The 15,789-nt window shown below is 34.6% G+C and overlaps 1 protein-coding gene and 1 long non-coding RNA gene across 2 annotated transcripts in view; one reads left to right on the forward strand and one right to left on the reverse strand.

The window, feature by feature from the left end:
- LOC126374352 (ceramide transfer protein) overlaps positions 1-15,789 on the forward strand; it is a 44,679-nt gene that overhangs the window by 7,589 nt on the left and 21,301 nt on the right. The gene's annotated exons all lie outside the window — the stretch shown is intronic.
- Positions 5,754-6,998, reverse strand: LOC126374523 (uncharacterized). Its single transcript, XR_007567441.1, has 4 exons — positions 6,876-6,998; positions 6,641-6,755; positions 6,312-6,532; positions 5,754-6,234 (listed from the first exon to the last, which is right to left on the reverse strand). It is a non-coding gene; the product is annotated as an uncharacterized LOC126374523 (long non-coding RNA).

Below are 15,789 nucleotides of genomic sequence, written 5' to 3' on the forward strand. Positions count from 1 at the left end.
ATGAACTGAACACACTGTCACCCACTAGGTATAAGGTTCATCAAATCCATCTTGGGACTTCATATTAAAAGTGGATGCATATTGTCCTCTAGGTAATTTTTTGCATTGCCCACCCCATCAGGGACTACAGGCGTGATTTTATGTAGACTAACAATGGCCTGCATTTATACCGAAATAAATGTCTGTTTGAGTGAGTATTCGTGCGTCATTTCTCCTTGATCGTATTTGTTAGTGTTGCCGTTAGAAACTCGGAATTTGTTACAATTTCAGCTTTCTGATTAATTTTACTAATTAACTGAATAGTACATTGCACAAACTAAGAAATAATTGAAAGTGCACGACATTCGATCTTGTATTCGATATTCAACCACTACAAGGACTACAATTCAATAACAAGTTTACAGATGTCAATTAATATAGCCAGGCATTCCTAACCATGCAAATGACCGTTTATTAGGTACCCTACAGATGCGCATGAGAAAAGAAAAGTATGTGTCGTTTAATTTATTCCTTGACTCTGCTTTCGGTTTGAGTTGGCCACACTGCGAACGCAAGCTACACAACACTACACATTCTTATTTCAAACTGGTCGCGATCGCGGCGCGCGCAAGTCGCACCGTAAACTTTGCCGCGTTTTTGTTTATTTTTTTATCTGTTTCCCGCGAACTCCGCCAGTACGCCACGGTTCCCGCTATTTTGGTGATTATTTGTGGCCTTGCTCGAAATTAGTTCCGATTAAAGTGATGTGTATGCGAACTGTTTAAAACTGTTTAGTTATTTATTTCAAAAGTAAAATGAAGTTCAAAATTTTCAAGAAAACGCGTCAGGTAATGTTTGTTCAGCTGTTGTTTACTTCGTTATAATTTTATCTTTATCTATTAAGACGGTGAAAACGTATATATCTAAAAGTTTATTATTATAGGCAGTTTGAATTATTTTTATTTTAGTGGTTTAGTATTTGTTTTGAGACTACTAAAATAGATTCTAGGTGTGAAATACAACATAATAAATAATATTAAATGAGATACCGGTTTGCACTCGGTTGCATGCATCCAATCTACATAATGTTGCATCTGTGTGACACACATGAAGAAAAAGTTTGTTTTCACAATTATTATTAACTAATTATTGTTGCGAAGTCAGTATTTATTCTGTTCTTGATTAATGGCTTTTCTGTGATCAGTAAACTATTTAAAAATACAAACCTAGCCTGGCCTGGTATGCTGGCCTGTGCCCAGCAGTGGGACGTATATAGGCTGTTTAATGTTTTATCTTATGTAAAGAAATACACAAAAATATTTAAATTAAATAATTTTAAGGTGGATTGTATTATAGATAGATAGATAAAATACTTTATTGAGCACAATTGACATAAGATACAGAAATAAGGACAATAGATACAGAAAGGCACAACAGGCGGCCTTATTGCTCATGTAGCAATTTGTAATAATATCATACCTAAAAACATCTTAACATTGTTCAAAGATTTCCTCGTAGTAATGCTAGTACACTTAACCATCCGTATAGGCTACAGTACATACCTACGAATATAATCCATCTGAATTCGGCCCTACTATTTGGATTCACGGTTCATTTTAACTGATTGATCGTTTAATGTCACTTCCTAAAATAGAACACAAAGGACAATATCGTTAACGAGTTCTAAAGATAGATTCGAAATCGTAATAAAAGTTTTAGTATTTTAGTCTTAAGCGGAACATTTTTCATACGAACTAAGAAAACTTATCCTATAAGATTTTTTTGTTAGTTTAGCCTATACATTTACTTTAGGCTGAATACAACCAAAATTTGGCTATTTTTTTATATAATATTTTTAAGGGGAGGCCTGTGCCCAGCAGTATGATGTATGTATATAGGCTGTGTATGTACGAGTAGGTATGTTATAGAAGTAAAGCTACTATGCTGCTATGCTGGACTTCTAAGTATAGAAGTATTTAATATTCCCGGATACTGTGTTGAAGGAGTATATCGTCGCTTAAGATGCAAGTCGTTAATAACGTGTACAGTTTTAAACATATCATAAATATCTTTAAGGCGGCTTTCTAACGAGCTTTCATTGCCGCTTTTTAGTTGTCTATATAAGAGCCGCTATGCCGGAAGCAATAACTAATTACCTTAGTTATAAGTAATTAAGCTTAACGAAATGTTGGAAAAGCAAAATATCGTGTTCCCTCCGTTTTCCGCTTCTCTGCGGATATATCAGTAGCCATAAAGGAAGCGTCTTGATATTTTTCTTCTATTCCCCCTGTCACCATGGAATGTTGAAGCAGAAAAAAATTTAAAGCAGTTTAAATTTCAAATTACATTCAAATTTATAATTCTTCACTGTTCAACCTAGTATAACCTATACTCCAAAAATACTCACCACTTTACAGGTAGTATAGTAGCATGAGTAGGAAGTAGCTAGTACGCGCAGGTATGCGCTCGCGCCGGTTCTGTAGCTTACCCATCAACTTGACCCACAAACACGGGAAGCGTTTCCAATCGTACTTCCATTATCGAGAAACACCGAATCTACTTAAGGGATATTCCTCTCGGCGACGTAATTCAATATCTCATGGACGTGTGAATTTGGGGTAAAGATGGCAGTATTAGACCACATAAACAGAAAAAAAAACATTTTTTTGACGACGTCATAATTTATTTTTAGACACGTTTTGGCGGTAAGGTAAAGATAATTGAAGATATGACCTAATGAACTTACCTAGTAATTGCCTATGCACTCTAGTTTCGTAAAAAATATATCTAGGTTGTCATCTACCCTATATTCAAATCGTCATTTGTTTCGATATGCATTAAAATCCACTGCACCGTGGCGTAAGGAAGCTCGCTTAGAAAGCTATTAAAATTCCAGCGATAAATGTTACAAAAATACGTTGATGCCATATCCCGGTTTGTTGAGGATGAAAGGGCAATTCTTCGTTATGCCTCAGTACTATTTGGCGAACAACATCGCAATCGTAATGCAGTATGCAATTGCCCTTATTAGAAATATTTTATTTATAGTCTAAAATAGTGTAGTATTTACAGTCGATTGATGAATGTGGAGGAAGCTAGAGAAGTGGGTCGGGATCGAAGCAAATGGAATTCCATAACCTCTGCTTACCCCGGTGAGGAATAGGCGTGATTTTAAGTTTGTTTATACATAAACAGACACACACAGCCTAGTGGGAAAGAGGCGTATCAGGAGAACGTATTGTTTTAACAGCTGTCAAATTCATGTATATTTCACACAGTTTAGTCGTCGGGAATGATGAACATAATATTTTTCTCTCATATGAGTTGTGAGGTCAATAACCAACCTCATCAACCCTGGTGTTAGGGGTGCTGAAATGGCTCATGTAACAACTACATACTTACTTAAGTAAATAGTAGCCGGGACCGAGTGCTCAACGTGCCCTCGAGCCCCAACGAGTACGAACTTAGGGTGATTTGATTACCCTGCAATGTCTTAACCAAACTAGGGATCACAAAATGATTTTTGTGGTTTTACTCCACCGGGATTCGAGCCCATAATTAATCCAATCCGGAAAACCACCGTCATGTCAGTGCTGCAATTTAAACATAGAATGCTGACGTTTGCGAGGAACCGCAGTCAATGTATACCGGGAAAAGAAAGTCGTTTCTGGTACCAATAAATATGAACGCGCGTTTATTTGCCGACATTCTGGTTCCAGTAATGCGATTGAGTCGTGAGAAAGTGGCGGAATATGTTTTTTTTGTGTAATTGATACGTTTTTGCTTGTAACATTGATGAATTAACGTGAATACACTATATCGTCGCGTTATGGTGAAAACTTAGTTAGCGCCTTTTTGAAAAATCACATTCGGATGTGATTTTTGTTCGGAAAATGTCGCAATAGCCTCGCTTGTTTTAATCCAGGGGGCCTACCGGCTAATTCGCCGAACTTCGGCGACTTGAAAACGATTCAGATAAATCGAAGTTCGGCGTTTGGTACCGGGTAATTTCCGATGTTCATTGCAATCTGGATGAAAATCAATCCATAGATAATAATAGACATATTAGAGGGGTGCATGATTGAACGAATGACTTTTGGTCTTGCGTTCCGTTGAGACATTTGGTAAACATTTAATATTTTATATCATTATGAAATTAAAAAATACGGACTAATTTTGTATGTTATTTTTATTAATTGATAATATTTTTAGTTAATCACTTTGTAAAGTCTTACAAATGTTTAAAACAAAAGGAAAATGCAACGACGGATTTTTCTTTTGCAACTGAAGTAATGAAACGCAAAAAAAAAAAGAAAAATGACGTTATGTTATATCAGCTGACTTGAATTCGCGCCGAATGCAACAGTTTTATCTTCTCAGAATTTATACAATAACAACAATAACGAAAGAAATGTAAGTAAATTATTAATCTAGAAGTAGTAAGAAACAAGTCAAGAAAGAATAGTCACATAATGAACCTATTCATTGTTCAACAACTTAAATAGTTTGTTGGAAACTTGTAAATGTATCTTTTTGTTTTTCTAGATCACCGATTTACTACCTACTAGATCTAGAGAGTCGGAGGCTAGACATGGAAGAGCGACTTGTTTCAGCAGTCGACAAGCTGGCTGGCTACAGCTGCTGAAGCTAATAGCAAGGCCGCGGATATGCAGAGTTGCTTCGGCTGCTGCTGGAGGAAGTTAGTAGTAGTAAGTGAAGACCAATATAAGGTAATTTACTCAAACTTATTAAAAATTGTATGGAATTGGAGCAAGTAGGAGAAGTTTATAAGGATCACGACACTTGGTGGTCTGTCCCCTGGCGGGGTAGGCAGTTAGGACACTACATCCCTACGGGGACGCTACATCCCTATGTAGCGTAAAGATTGTATGTATGTTATATACCCAAATTTACCTCCTTGATCAGCATATTTTACTCCATACTATAGCAAGAATAAAGGCCAAAAATAAATATCCTTATACCTTTGTATGTGCTACTTTATTACATTCCAAAATATTTTCTTTACATTGTATTTCATTCCATTAGAGTCGGCTAGTGTTCCTAAACTTTTAATTCATGAAGGACCACTTTACAAAATTTCTGCCTTGCCGGGATCACCCAAATAAATAAAGTAATAACTAAAGGATTATAACTAGTCTATAAAGACTATTACTAATGTACACAATAGACGTCATAAAAACTTTGTCATATTGTGACTGTTTATATTTCGCATGTATTTTATATGAATTAATGGATTTATTTATTACAGGTTAAAGAATAGCAGCATGACGATTCTCAAGAACGAAGACACTAGAGAAACTAAGTTAAAATACTTAAGTAAAAACATATGTATTCAATAAACTTGTATGTAAATATTTAAGCTAAAGTATAAGTACTCCATTTATGTTATTTAAGTGAAGTTGTATTTAATTTAAATACTTAAGTTTGGTCATGTTATTTAAGTGAGTTTGTCTAGGGGTAACATTAAAGTACATTAAAGACAAAGCAACTAGATATCATTTTACCAAGAACTATTTTGAAACAAAAATAATATAGCATCACGCTTCTATTCCCGAAGGGGTAGGCAGAGGTGTATAGTATATTTATACACCCACTCCTTGCCAACTACTATCTAATAAAAAGATTTGTGTAGGTGTATTGATGAAGATGTTGGATGCAATTAACTTATATTTCCATATTATAGTAAGAATTGGGAACAATATTATAATTGTAGTATGTTCTAATTGATTACATTTCTTTGACCCCCCCGCAGGGCTTTTTTGACTATACTATTACACATTACAAATAGTCTAGTCCAATAAGGCCCCGCAAGCTTGTATTTATACAAAATAAATGGATTTATTTATTACAAGTTAAAGATAGATGGATAAACTACTTTATTAAGCATAATGGACACAAGATTAGAAAAATGTATCTACTTGAGAGATAGGTTGGTTAATGAGAGGGGTGCAATGAAACAAATTATGTAATAACACAAAATAAATAAATCTGCGTAATGAAAATAGTTTATTTGATGCCAATAAAGAAAGGTTTGTTGTATTATTGAATAACAAATCTGCCACTTTTGATTACACCACACTGACTTTGTAATTTACATTTTAAGGACCACACAAGTCCACTTAATGAACTTAAACATATTTAAATTAAGGAGATGTTCCTTCTGGAGGAGCAGTCTAGCACTAACACTCCCATTGGATGCATCACAAATGTAATGCACATATCTCCATCACAAACCTGAAAATTAAAATATTTTTAGCGACTCAATCATAAGAATCAAAACAAATGTAGCTAGTTAAAGGTATGATTCTTACCAACATAACATGCAATGAATGGTAATACTTGCTATTGAAGAAGGCCTCTTCCCACTTGTGAGGTTGGATAATGGCAATGTGTGTGCCGTGGATGCATCCAAGTACTCCAAGAAATCCAAATTTGTCATTAAAACCTCTGGAGACTTCTACATGCTCAGTTTTTGTCCGAGGAAACTTGATATATTATCTCACGATTGCAGGCTGATTGAGGGCATTTGTCACTGTAATATATAACATACAGATATTATATTGGATTCATGTAATGTTGTAGTATAACTTTAATTATCAAAATATAAGGTAAAATATAACATAATATAGTAACCACCTACCTTAAAGTCGATTGCACAGTTGTAGAGCATTGGACCTCCAGATATGGTCCTAAGTCATGATACAAAGTCCGAAATGCATCTTTTGATAATCTAAAATTATTAATGTAGCTACTCTCTGAAACAAAACAAAATAGATAAGTATGAAATGAACAAAAATCGCTTCTAGTAAGTTCAGCAACTTTTCCTCTGTAAACATTGAGCCACTTGTCAGAAATAATGTTATAAATAGATGTACCTGTGAGAAGTATATACTGGCTTTTCTCTCGAAGTATCCTGCAATCGATTTGCTCAAGATTCTGAAGACATTTTCTTCCGCAGCAGCCCATAAAACGACTATCTCCATGACACTGTATTTAGGTTTTTAAACACGAAAATCCACGCCGATATCAATTTTATATTGATTAAGACGTTCCTAAAATTTGTCGCCCACCGTAAATAGGTCCTAATATTGTTGAAAAACAGTGAAAATAAGAAATTAAAATTGATCACGGTTACTGAAAAGTGCCCGGCTTCAACTGACACTTCCAATGGGAATCGGCTTCAGGCGCCGAACTTCGATTTTTTACGCGGTAGCGATTTAGTGTCAAAAGTACTGAAATCATTCGTTCAATCGGCTTGCCGAACTTCATGTGACGTCACGAATCGGGGATCGCCATCTTGGCTGCTTACGCGGTACGACAGAATCAAATCGATGTTCGATTTGCTCCAATCTGAATCGGCTTCGTCTTAGCCGGTAGCCCCCCAGGTAAAAAATCGTGTTGGATAAACCCGGAATGAAATCGAGGTTTTGTTGAAGAAGATCATGTGAGAATTTGAGTTCTCAAAAAGGGCCTTACGCGTTTTTCACTAGGGCGACGATATTTCAATTATATTTCTGGCTTATATACTTACCGGATCGCGTTCGTTCTATTTTAATTTTAATTATTTTATATTATTTTCTCGTAGGTTTTGTGGCTGATGAGTGTGAGCTTGGAGTGCCAAAAATTGCCTTTACATATGCTTCCTTCAATAAAAAAATCCGTATGCTAAAAAAACAAGCAAATGTAACGCAATTATTCCACATCTTTTATTCTCATAGCTGTAACCCAAAATTCCCGTTAATCTCAAATTGAACTTGAGCAAGCGTTGCCAGCGGTCTATAGTTTTTGTTTCTCACTGACAATAAGTTGACGTGTTGAGAGTAGTGTTGCCGAAAAATCGATAGTTTTACTATCGATAGTAAACAGCCAAAATCATGTACCCAATCGATAGGCCTATCGATAGTATCGATACTATCGATAGTATCGATAGTATCGATAGCTCTTTTTTGGCAATACTATTGATAAGCAACGATAGTATCGATACTATCGATAGTATCGATAGTTGAAAAACAAAAAACTATCAATACTATCGATACTATCGATAGTATCGTTCTTCGATATTGCGCAAGCTATCGATACTATCGATAGTATCGATACTATCGATAGTTTTGTACGATCGATAGTGACCTTAATTTCGATAGTATTGAATGTAGCATTGTGTGGAACAATTCACACCATTTAAAGCTCGTATTTAATATATTTTATATTTCGTGGGTGTTTTTGCAGTGGATATTTGGTTTTGAAGTAGGCAATTCTCTAAACTTAAAAAAAACACTGTTAAGTGGAGTGGATAGGATTTTTTTTACAATACTATCGAAATTAAGGTCACTATCGATCATACAAAACTATCGATAGTATCGATACTATCGATAGTATCGATAGCTTGCGTAATATCGAAGAGCGATACTATCGATAGTATCGATAGTATTGATAGTTTTTTGTTTTTCAACTATCGATACTATCGATAGTATCGATACTATCGATAGTTTTTCATCTTTTAACTATCGATACTATCGATAGTATCGATACTATCGTTGCTTATCAATAGTATCGCCAAAAAAGAGCTATCGATACTATCGATAGTATCGATACTATCGATTAATTATCGATACTATCGTTTTTTGGTAAACTATCGATAGTTCGATCGAAAACTATCGATAGGGCACTATCGAGCGGCAACACTAGTTGAGAGGTTTACATAACATAATGATAGTAACGTGAAGATACGTTACGTTGTGCTTGTAAGTGGTAATGATCGCGGTCGACGATCTAGGTCAAAACTTGGACGATGCGTTATATCACCGTCTATGAATTTAGGATGGCAGATATTATGTACCTAGGTGTCGTTAACTCTCTTATCATTTAGAACAAGCTTTTGTAAATGCAAATGAATGCGGGCGTAGACCTACTTTACTTGTTTTGTTATCTGTACGAAATTTAGTCAATAACATCATACAATTTATGTTCCTTTAAAATACCATAAAACATAAATTATACGTCCTACTGCTGGGCACTGCTCTCTTCTCAATTATCCGGAGGAGATATGGAGCATACTCCACCACGCTGCACCACTGTGGGGTGTTTGGACAAGTACCAACGGTTTAAAAAACCTTCTGAACCACGCAGAACCACCTTCCTTTTTCGGACAGATTCAAGCCTGCAATGTCCTAACCAATCGAAAGAAAGGTTTCTTTATAATAATTTAATTTAATTTTTAAGCATTTAGGTCATGCATTTAAGTCATTACGCGTTTAGGGAACTTTACATTTAGATTATTTTTTAAGATTTAAGTCATTATGCATCGGAAAGGCATTCATTATACTAATATCCTAAAACGTATATTATACTTTGACCTGTCAAATGCAATTCCCTGGGATATGCGGTTATGTTGGTCTGCGTTTTGTATAGGAACAATTTCCTCTCAATACAAGCCCTTTGCAACATTTAGAAATAAGACTGTACGACCAATGACTAGAAAGTTAGTGCCGCGCAAAGGGCCTACTTTACGCTTTCTTAGCAAAGCAATAAGGCTCAATCGAAATTGGTCATGCGTCTAGCAAAAACTTTGACGAGTTTTGTATTACCTTAGTGGTATAAAGGCATGACTATCATTCGCTACGCATTGTCCTTACGTAAACGCGTAGCTTGTGGTCAGTAAGTGTAATGTAATATGCTTTTTCAAGGCATAAGAACTCCACTTTAAAGGGATCTGTGAAATTAAGGTGTGGTATGGCGAAAGTGAACGTGTGGAGGGTCAAGCTAATCTGGCGGGTTAAGGGCTTGTTCCCATCTGGCACAGTGCCTAGGTCGACCGGTGTAGATAGCGAGTTCGATGGACTTGTTTATTAATTCCGATGCTGTCTTGATAGCAACTACTTCAGTCTGATTTTGGTGTTAGTCATTTTATAGTTTTTTGTAAGGAAATACGGGTTTCTTTGAAGGGTTTTTTTTCACTCATACCTACAGAAATAAACTCATGCCCGTAATCTTTGATTGGGAAATCAGAGCCACAAGTAATGAAAGACCAACTGTGTCATTAAAGTTAGGAATCTTTGTGTTCATTGTTATTTTTTAAAGGTCCTTTACTGCTGCTGTTTATACTTGATAATCTATATTCTGGCCATGCCTACATCCAAGAACTTGTATTACAAAATACCTTTAATAATTGAAATGCGTGACGATATGTCAAGACTTTTCGTAACATTGATATTGATACGTCCAAATTATAAATAATGAAGCATCCTTATGTATGACACGATGAGCCTCTACATGAATAGAAATTCATACGAAATTCTATTACCAATAGAAGTTTGGAAACTTTGAGCGTGCAACCGGGATTATAAGCATCAATTTATAATGTTGTTTTTGAATAAATAAATAATATTTACTTTGCATCCAATTTAACTAAGTGCAAAAATAAATCCGCGTGATTTTTTTTATCAATTTATAAAAAATTTAGTCTACGAGTATCATTTACTGATTCCATTTCTGTAAAAAAATAGCAAATTAAATTCGTTTGTAGGTATTTTGTCCAAGCACAAAATGTATCTTGTATGATAATTCCTTGCGTCATAAGCGTAATATACAATAATTTTATCGAACAGTTGAAAGTGCTTCCATTATTTATTGCTATTGTTTGGATTGAGGGTACATTATACCTTTAGCCGTATTGTATATACGTATTGTACATTATGCCCTTTAATCAAGTTTGCCCTATGAACGAGGTCGTATGCGTTTACTAATAATACTTACGTTGTATTGATAAGGATCATAGAATTGATAGTATCTGCTTTTTAACTTGTTTTTAATGGGTTTGGGCTATTTGTGAATATATTTTAGGGTTTCAGTGCCAGTTTGTTCGATTACCAGTTGGCTAAATATTTGTACAATATTTTGTACAAATAATGTCAAATTTACAAATGTGTAAGTTGTTGTTGTATGTTTTGTTTTTTTTTGTGTATCTATGTATTGATAGATATCTATTTTTCTACGGTGAACGCGTCTAGGTTTACTATTGATGTATAATAGGTATCTATAGTACGCGAGGACTATAAAACGATTCCACTATCCATATAGGTAACCACTAAACATATATACAAATATGATTCACTAATCAATACAGTTCAAAGTGGTCCGGGCATCGTACGACTTCCGTTACTCACGCTTTGTTTACAAGCATTAACTTGAAAGCAATAGTGATGTAATTCTGTGACGAACTTCTGTAATCTCAGCATTAACCTCTAAAGCACTATATTCACGTAATGAGTGAGTCATTTTCACCGTCTGGAGCGATATTTACTTACATGGTGTAATTAGAATCGGTAGGCAGTTATTTTATTACTTCAGAATCGCTTGTTTTCTCAACGGAGATTTTTTTTTTATTGATCCGTATTTGTGATGTGTATTGTAGTCCGGGTTAGAGAACTCAGCGCTCAGCCAAGCGCCGAGCGGCAAATCCCAAGTCACGACCAAAAAAAGAAAACATATCGTAGTATTTAGTAGAGTTTTACAATTCATGAACTCTTATTGAATAATTGAATAGAGTTATACACCTACTTACAAGTAAAGTTTATTTATTGACTAGTGATTTTATTTTTATTTAATTTATTGAAATGTAATGTGTAATTTGTAATGCTATGGAACTAAGTAGTACCTGCACTAAACGATATATTATATTATAAAATCAAATAAAAAGTAGAAAGACCGCATTCTTACTTAAAAATGTACATTTTAGAATAAGATCCGACCACTAAGTTATGCAATATGTTCGATACTTGTCGAATTGTGCTACAGTCAAATCTGCGACAGTCTAAAATGTAACATATTTTTTCAATGAAATTGTAGATTATAATTTTAGTGACAAACTGTCGTTATCTTGGCATCGGTCTTAGAACTTTTAGAAGCTCTACGTTGTAAGTGATGACTCATACATTTTGTAGGCGTAATGATGACGCTTCCGTGACGAATATTCCGTCATCGATGTGATTTCAGTTCACTCTGAGATGTTTGTGTCACAGACATGAGATGGTTTTTGAGGAATTCTTTATCTACCTAAGTGGAAGTTGATGTATCGTGTATTTATAATATTGTAGTAATGTAATTGTCAGAATGTAGGTCTTATCCATATTGATTTCGTTGAAGTGTTAGATTCAACATGTAATTACGATTGCATTAGTTTAATCATGGTTGAACCAATGGTAGCAATCGGTAATATAGTAAGTATGTTGTATCAGAATTCCTAAATGTTCTATGTCGCATTGGTTAGGGTTTGGCCTAATTCCTTGACTATAAGCTTTGTTGGAAGCACTTCACATTCTTAGGGTGGTATTAATAAACGAATCTCAGCTGAGACTGCCCTCAAGATCATGCTCAAGTCTCTGTTATATGAGAACGTTGACATGATTTTGAGGGCAGTCTCGAAGCTGAGATTAGTTTATTAATACCACCCATACCAAACATTTTATACCTTGAGTAGCAACAATCAATTTTCGTATTAATTATAACTATATTGATAGTGCGGATTCCGGTATTTATTATCATATCGTGGCACTACTTTAGCTATAGTAAACATATTTATATACGACACACGACAAGTCGGACAACCCTGTAATCCCATTCAGAATGAAACATCCAGCCACACCTTTTTATCTATAAAGTCCATCAAGTTGTAGAAATTATAACTGACGTTCACGACATACCGGGATGGTAAGCATCTGAATGCTTTGTATCCCTGCGCTTTTTCTTTACTCTCAATCCAGCCGAGAAATGAACAAATCAATCTTCATTTAATACAAGTGAGGAGTAGCACCATTAATGTATAATACGTTATTGACTAGAACATTCTTTGCGAGTATGTAATTTGTTTTCTGAAGTGTTCCCTGATCTAGAAATTTCGGCAGCACTGATATAGCTCATATCCATTATTTACCAAGTAAACCAAGTAAGCTATATCCTAAAATTACAGTAATTAGAGACATTATTCTACAGCTATCGTGCGAATGGAAATGAAATAGTCTGGAATGGTGAATAATTCAATGAATATTTAATTTAAAAAAAAAAAGAATTTTAAACTCAGTTGCATTATTAAATAGTTTTTGTCTGATCAATGTGTGGTCAGGGACGAAAAGAACAACTTCGAATGTTGGATGTAGTTTATAGTTCCGAGTGTCGTAGACATCGACTAATTGTGGGCACAGAAATGTATTAGGTACCCATTTCCTTATCAACAGGTCACCTTTATAATTAGTAAGAAAAGTGCCATCTTCCTTTTTTGAAAAGGGTGCAGAAAGTACGCCATTACTTTCATACAAATAAGCGGGAATAAAAGTGTATGGAAATAATATTATTCCGCTTTTAGTGATTTTTGTATAGAGTGTCAGGGCTGTGATAGTGTCCAGCATGGCATACATAATTATGTGTAAAACTACTCGTTAATACTACGTAATATAAGATAAGAGTTTGGCCTGCACAAATAAAAAGTAGAAAGACCGCATTCTTACTTAAAAATGTACATTTTAGAATAAGATCCGACCACTAAGTTATGCGATATGTTCGATACTAGTCGAATTGTGCTACAGTCAAATCTGCGACAGTCTAAAATGTAAACTAAAATAAGATAAGAGTTTGGCCTGCACCAATATGAGATCGTTTGCGGAATGCTTTCATTGAATTATCAATCAGCGCTCATATTAACATTGTTAGCTGAGCGCCTCTAACGAAATACAATTTAATAGTTCAATACACGCCGCGTTATTTTTAGAAATTGGTGCGTTTAGAGCGATATCGAATGCCTGTCAGTTTGTATGAGTAGATAGGCGTAGGATAGACAATAAACAGTAACTATGCGTTCATTGATTCATGATATTATATAGGTTAAAATTAAGTTCTAGGAATGATTAAAAAACAGAACACGCTTAGCTGCTTATCTTCCCGGGCGTGTCGTAAAATTCGACAGAGGGATTGTGTCCTTTCTAACATGGTGCACAATTGTCATGGGCGATAGACTGTCAATCCCTTGTCACCATAAAGTTCATCACATCCATCTTAGGACATCCATATTATGTGTCTTTGTCCATCGGAGTATAGGCGTATGTATGTATGTGTGTTCTATAATATTTCCTATGCAAACAGATGCCGTCACAACATTGGTAAAGGACGTATTTACAAGCATTATCATGGAAGTGGCATGTAAATGGTTGTCATGTTATATTCATACAGAAACCTTTGTTGAAGTCGGCTATCTGCTATTCATTCCGGCGAACATACGCTCAGCTTAAGCATCTGTGTTTTTCAGTACGTTCCAATGACAAATTTCATATGGAAAATCACCTTGAAATTGTTTTTTTATCGAATATTTTGTATCGAATTTAGTTTGCTTTTTAACTGCGTAGACACGCAAATTAAAAAATGTAGCATTTTTGACTTGACAACTTTAGCCGATGGCAAGTGACATTCAAGAATATGGTAAAACACGCTTACCTAAAAATACTGTTTCATTCCTTTTATATTCAGTTATGATATGACGTGACAGAGAAGAAGGAAGAGTTACAGTCAATGATAAATTCTACTGTTTACCGCGCTACGGATAGTTTAGAAAAATGAGTTCCTTTAAATTATTGCAATCTTCTCTTGAGTGGGTTGTGAGTTGTGAGGTCAATGACTGACCTCACCAACCCTGGTATCAGGGTTATTGTTGAGCCGCCAAAGGTCCCTGACATGGCTCATGTAACGACTACATACTTAAGTAAATAGTAGCCTTACGTGCCCTAAGCCCTTATTGTTAAAAAAGTTTATAATACTATACAAACTCATAAGTAAAAAGTAAAGTAAGCTACGTTTTATATTAAAATTGTGAAGGAATTGTGGAAAATGAACTGCATGTTCGATAAATTACACGATTAGAAGTCTAGACATTTAGGTCTTGCATGTCAGTTTAGAAAATAAAGAAAACTTTGAAATAATTATACGTTCCTCAGAAACAATTATGTATTATAATAATGTACGATAACGATAACGCTTTTCTTTTCTACTCCATTCTTCTTACATCTTCTTCTTTATAAGGTAGGTAGTACTGTCATGGTTTCCTTTCTTCCATAGTAATGTATGTATGTATTTATATAATTATTATAATCATTATTTATTGCTTTCTATGTATTGTTTTTAATATAGTCATTTTTTTTTCTTCTTATTTTGCACTGTCTATCTCGCTACACTTTTCATTAAATTCATATCCTATACCTAAAGGTTGCCTGGAAGAGATTGCTACCTTAGCAATAAGGCCGCCTGTTGTACTACAAAATTTAATTATAATACAATTTTTATTATTTTTATGTGATTTAAGTGCAATAAAGAGTTTTTGTATTGTATTGTATTGTACCCGAGTAATGAGAAAACAGGTAATTATCAAGTTGTACAACGCCATCTATATTGTTTTTGGTGAACGTAGCCTGGAATGTCCCTCATTACAATCACCTGGTTCGTTCACAGCTTTATAGCTGTACATTCTAGAACATTTACGTTGTTATTCATTACCAAATCGTTTTCTTTTCTACATGATGGATTTTTTAATTAGACCGTCTTCTTTATTTATTTATTGAGGATATCTAACAGCTTATTAATTAACTAAGAATAATTACAGTAAGTACAATGTTTGTTCGCCAATCACAGGATACCACAAATAAAACAAATTGTAGTACTTGATGAGAACAGTAACAAAACTAACGATACAATGCTAGACTTAAAGTATATAAAAATATATATATTACAAAAAAAACACACATTATAAAAAAA

The sequence above is a fragment of the Pectinophora gossypiella genome, chromosome 17, assembly GCF_024362695.1.
Source record: "Pectinophora gossypiella chromosome 17, ilPecGoss1.1, whole genome shotgun sequence".
NCBI lineage: Eukaryota > Metazoa > Arthropoda > Insecta > Lepidoptera > Gelechiidae > Pectinophora > Pectinophora gossypiella.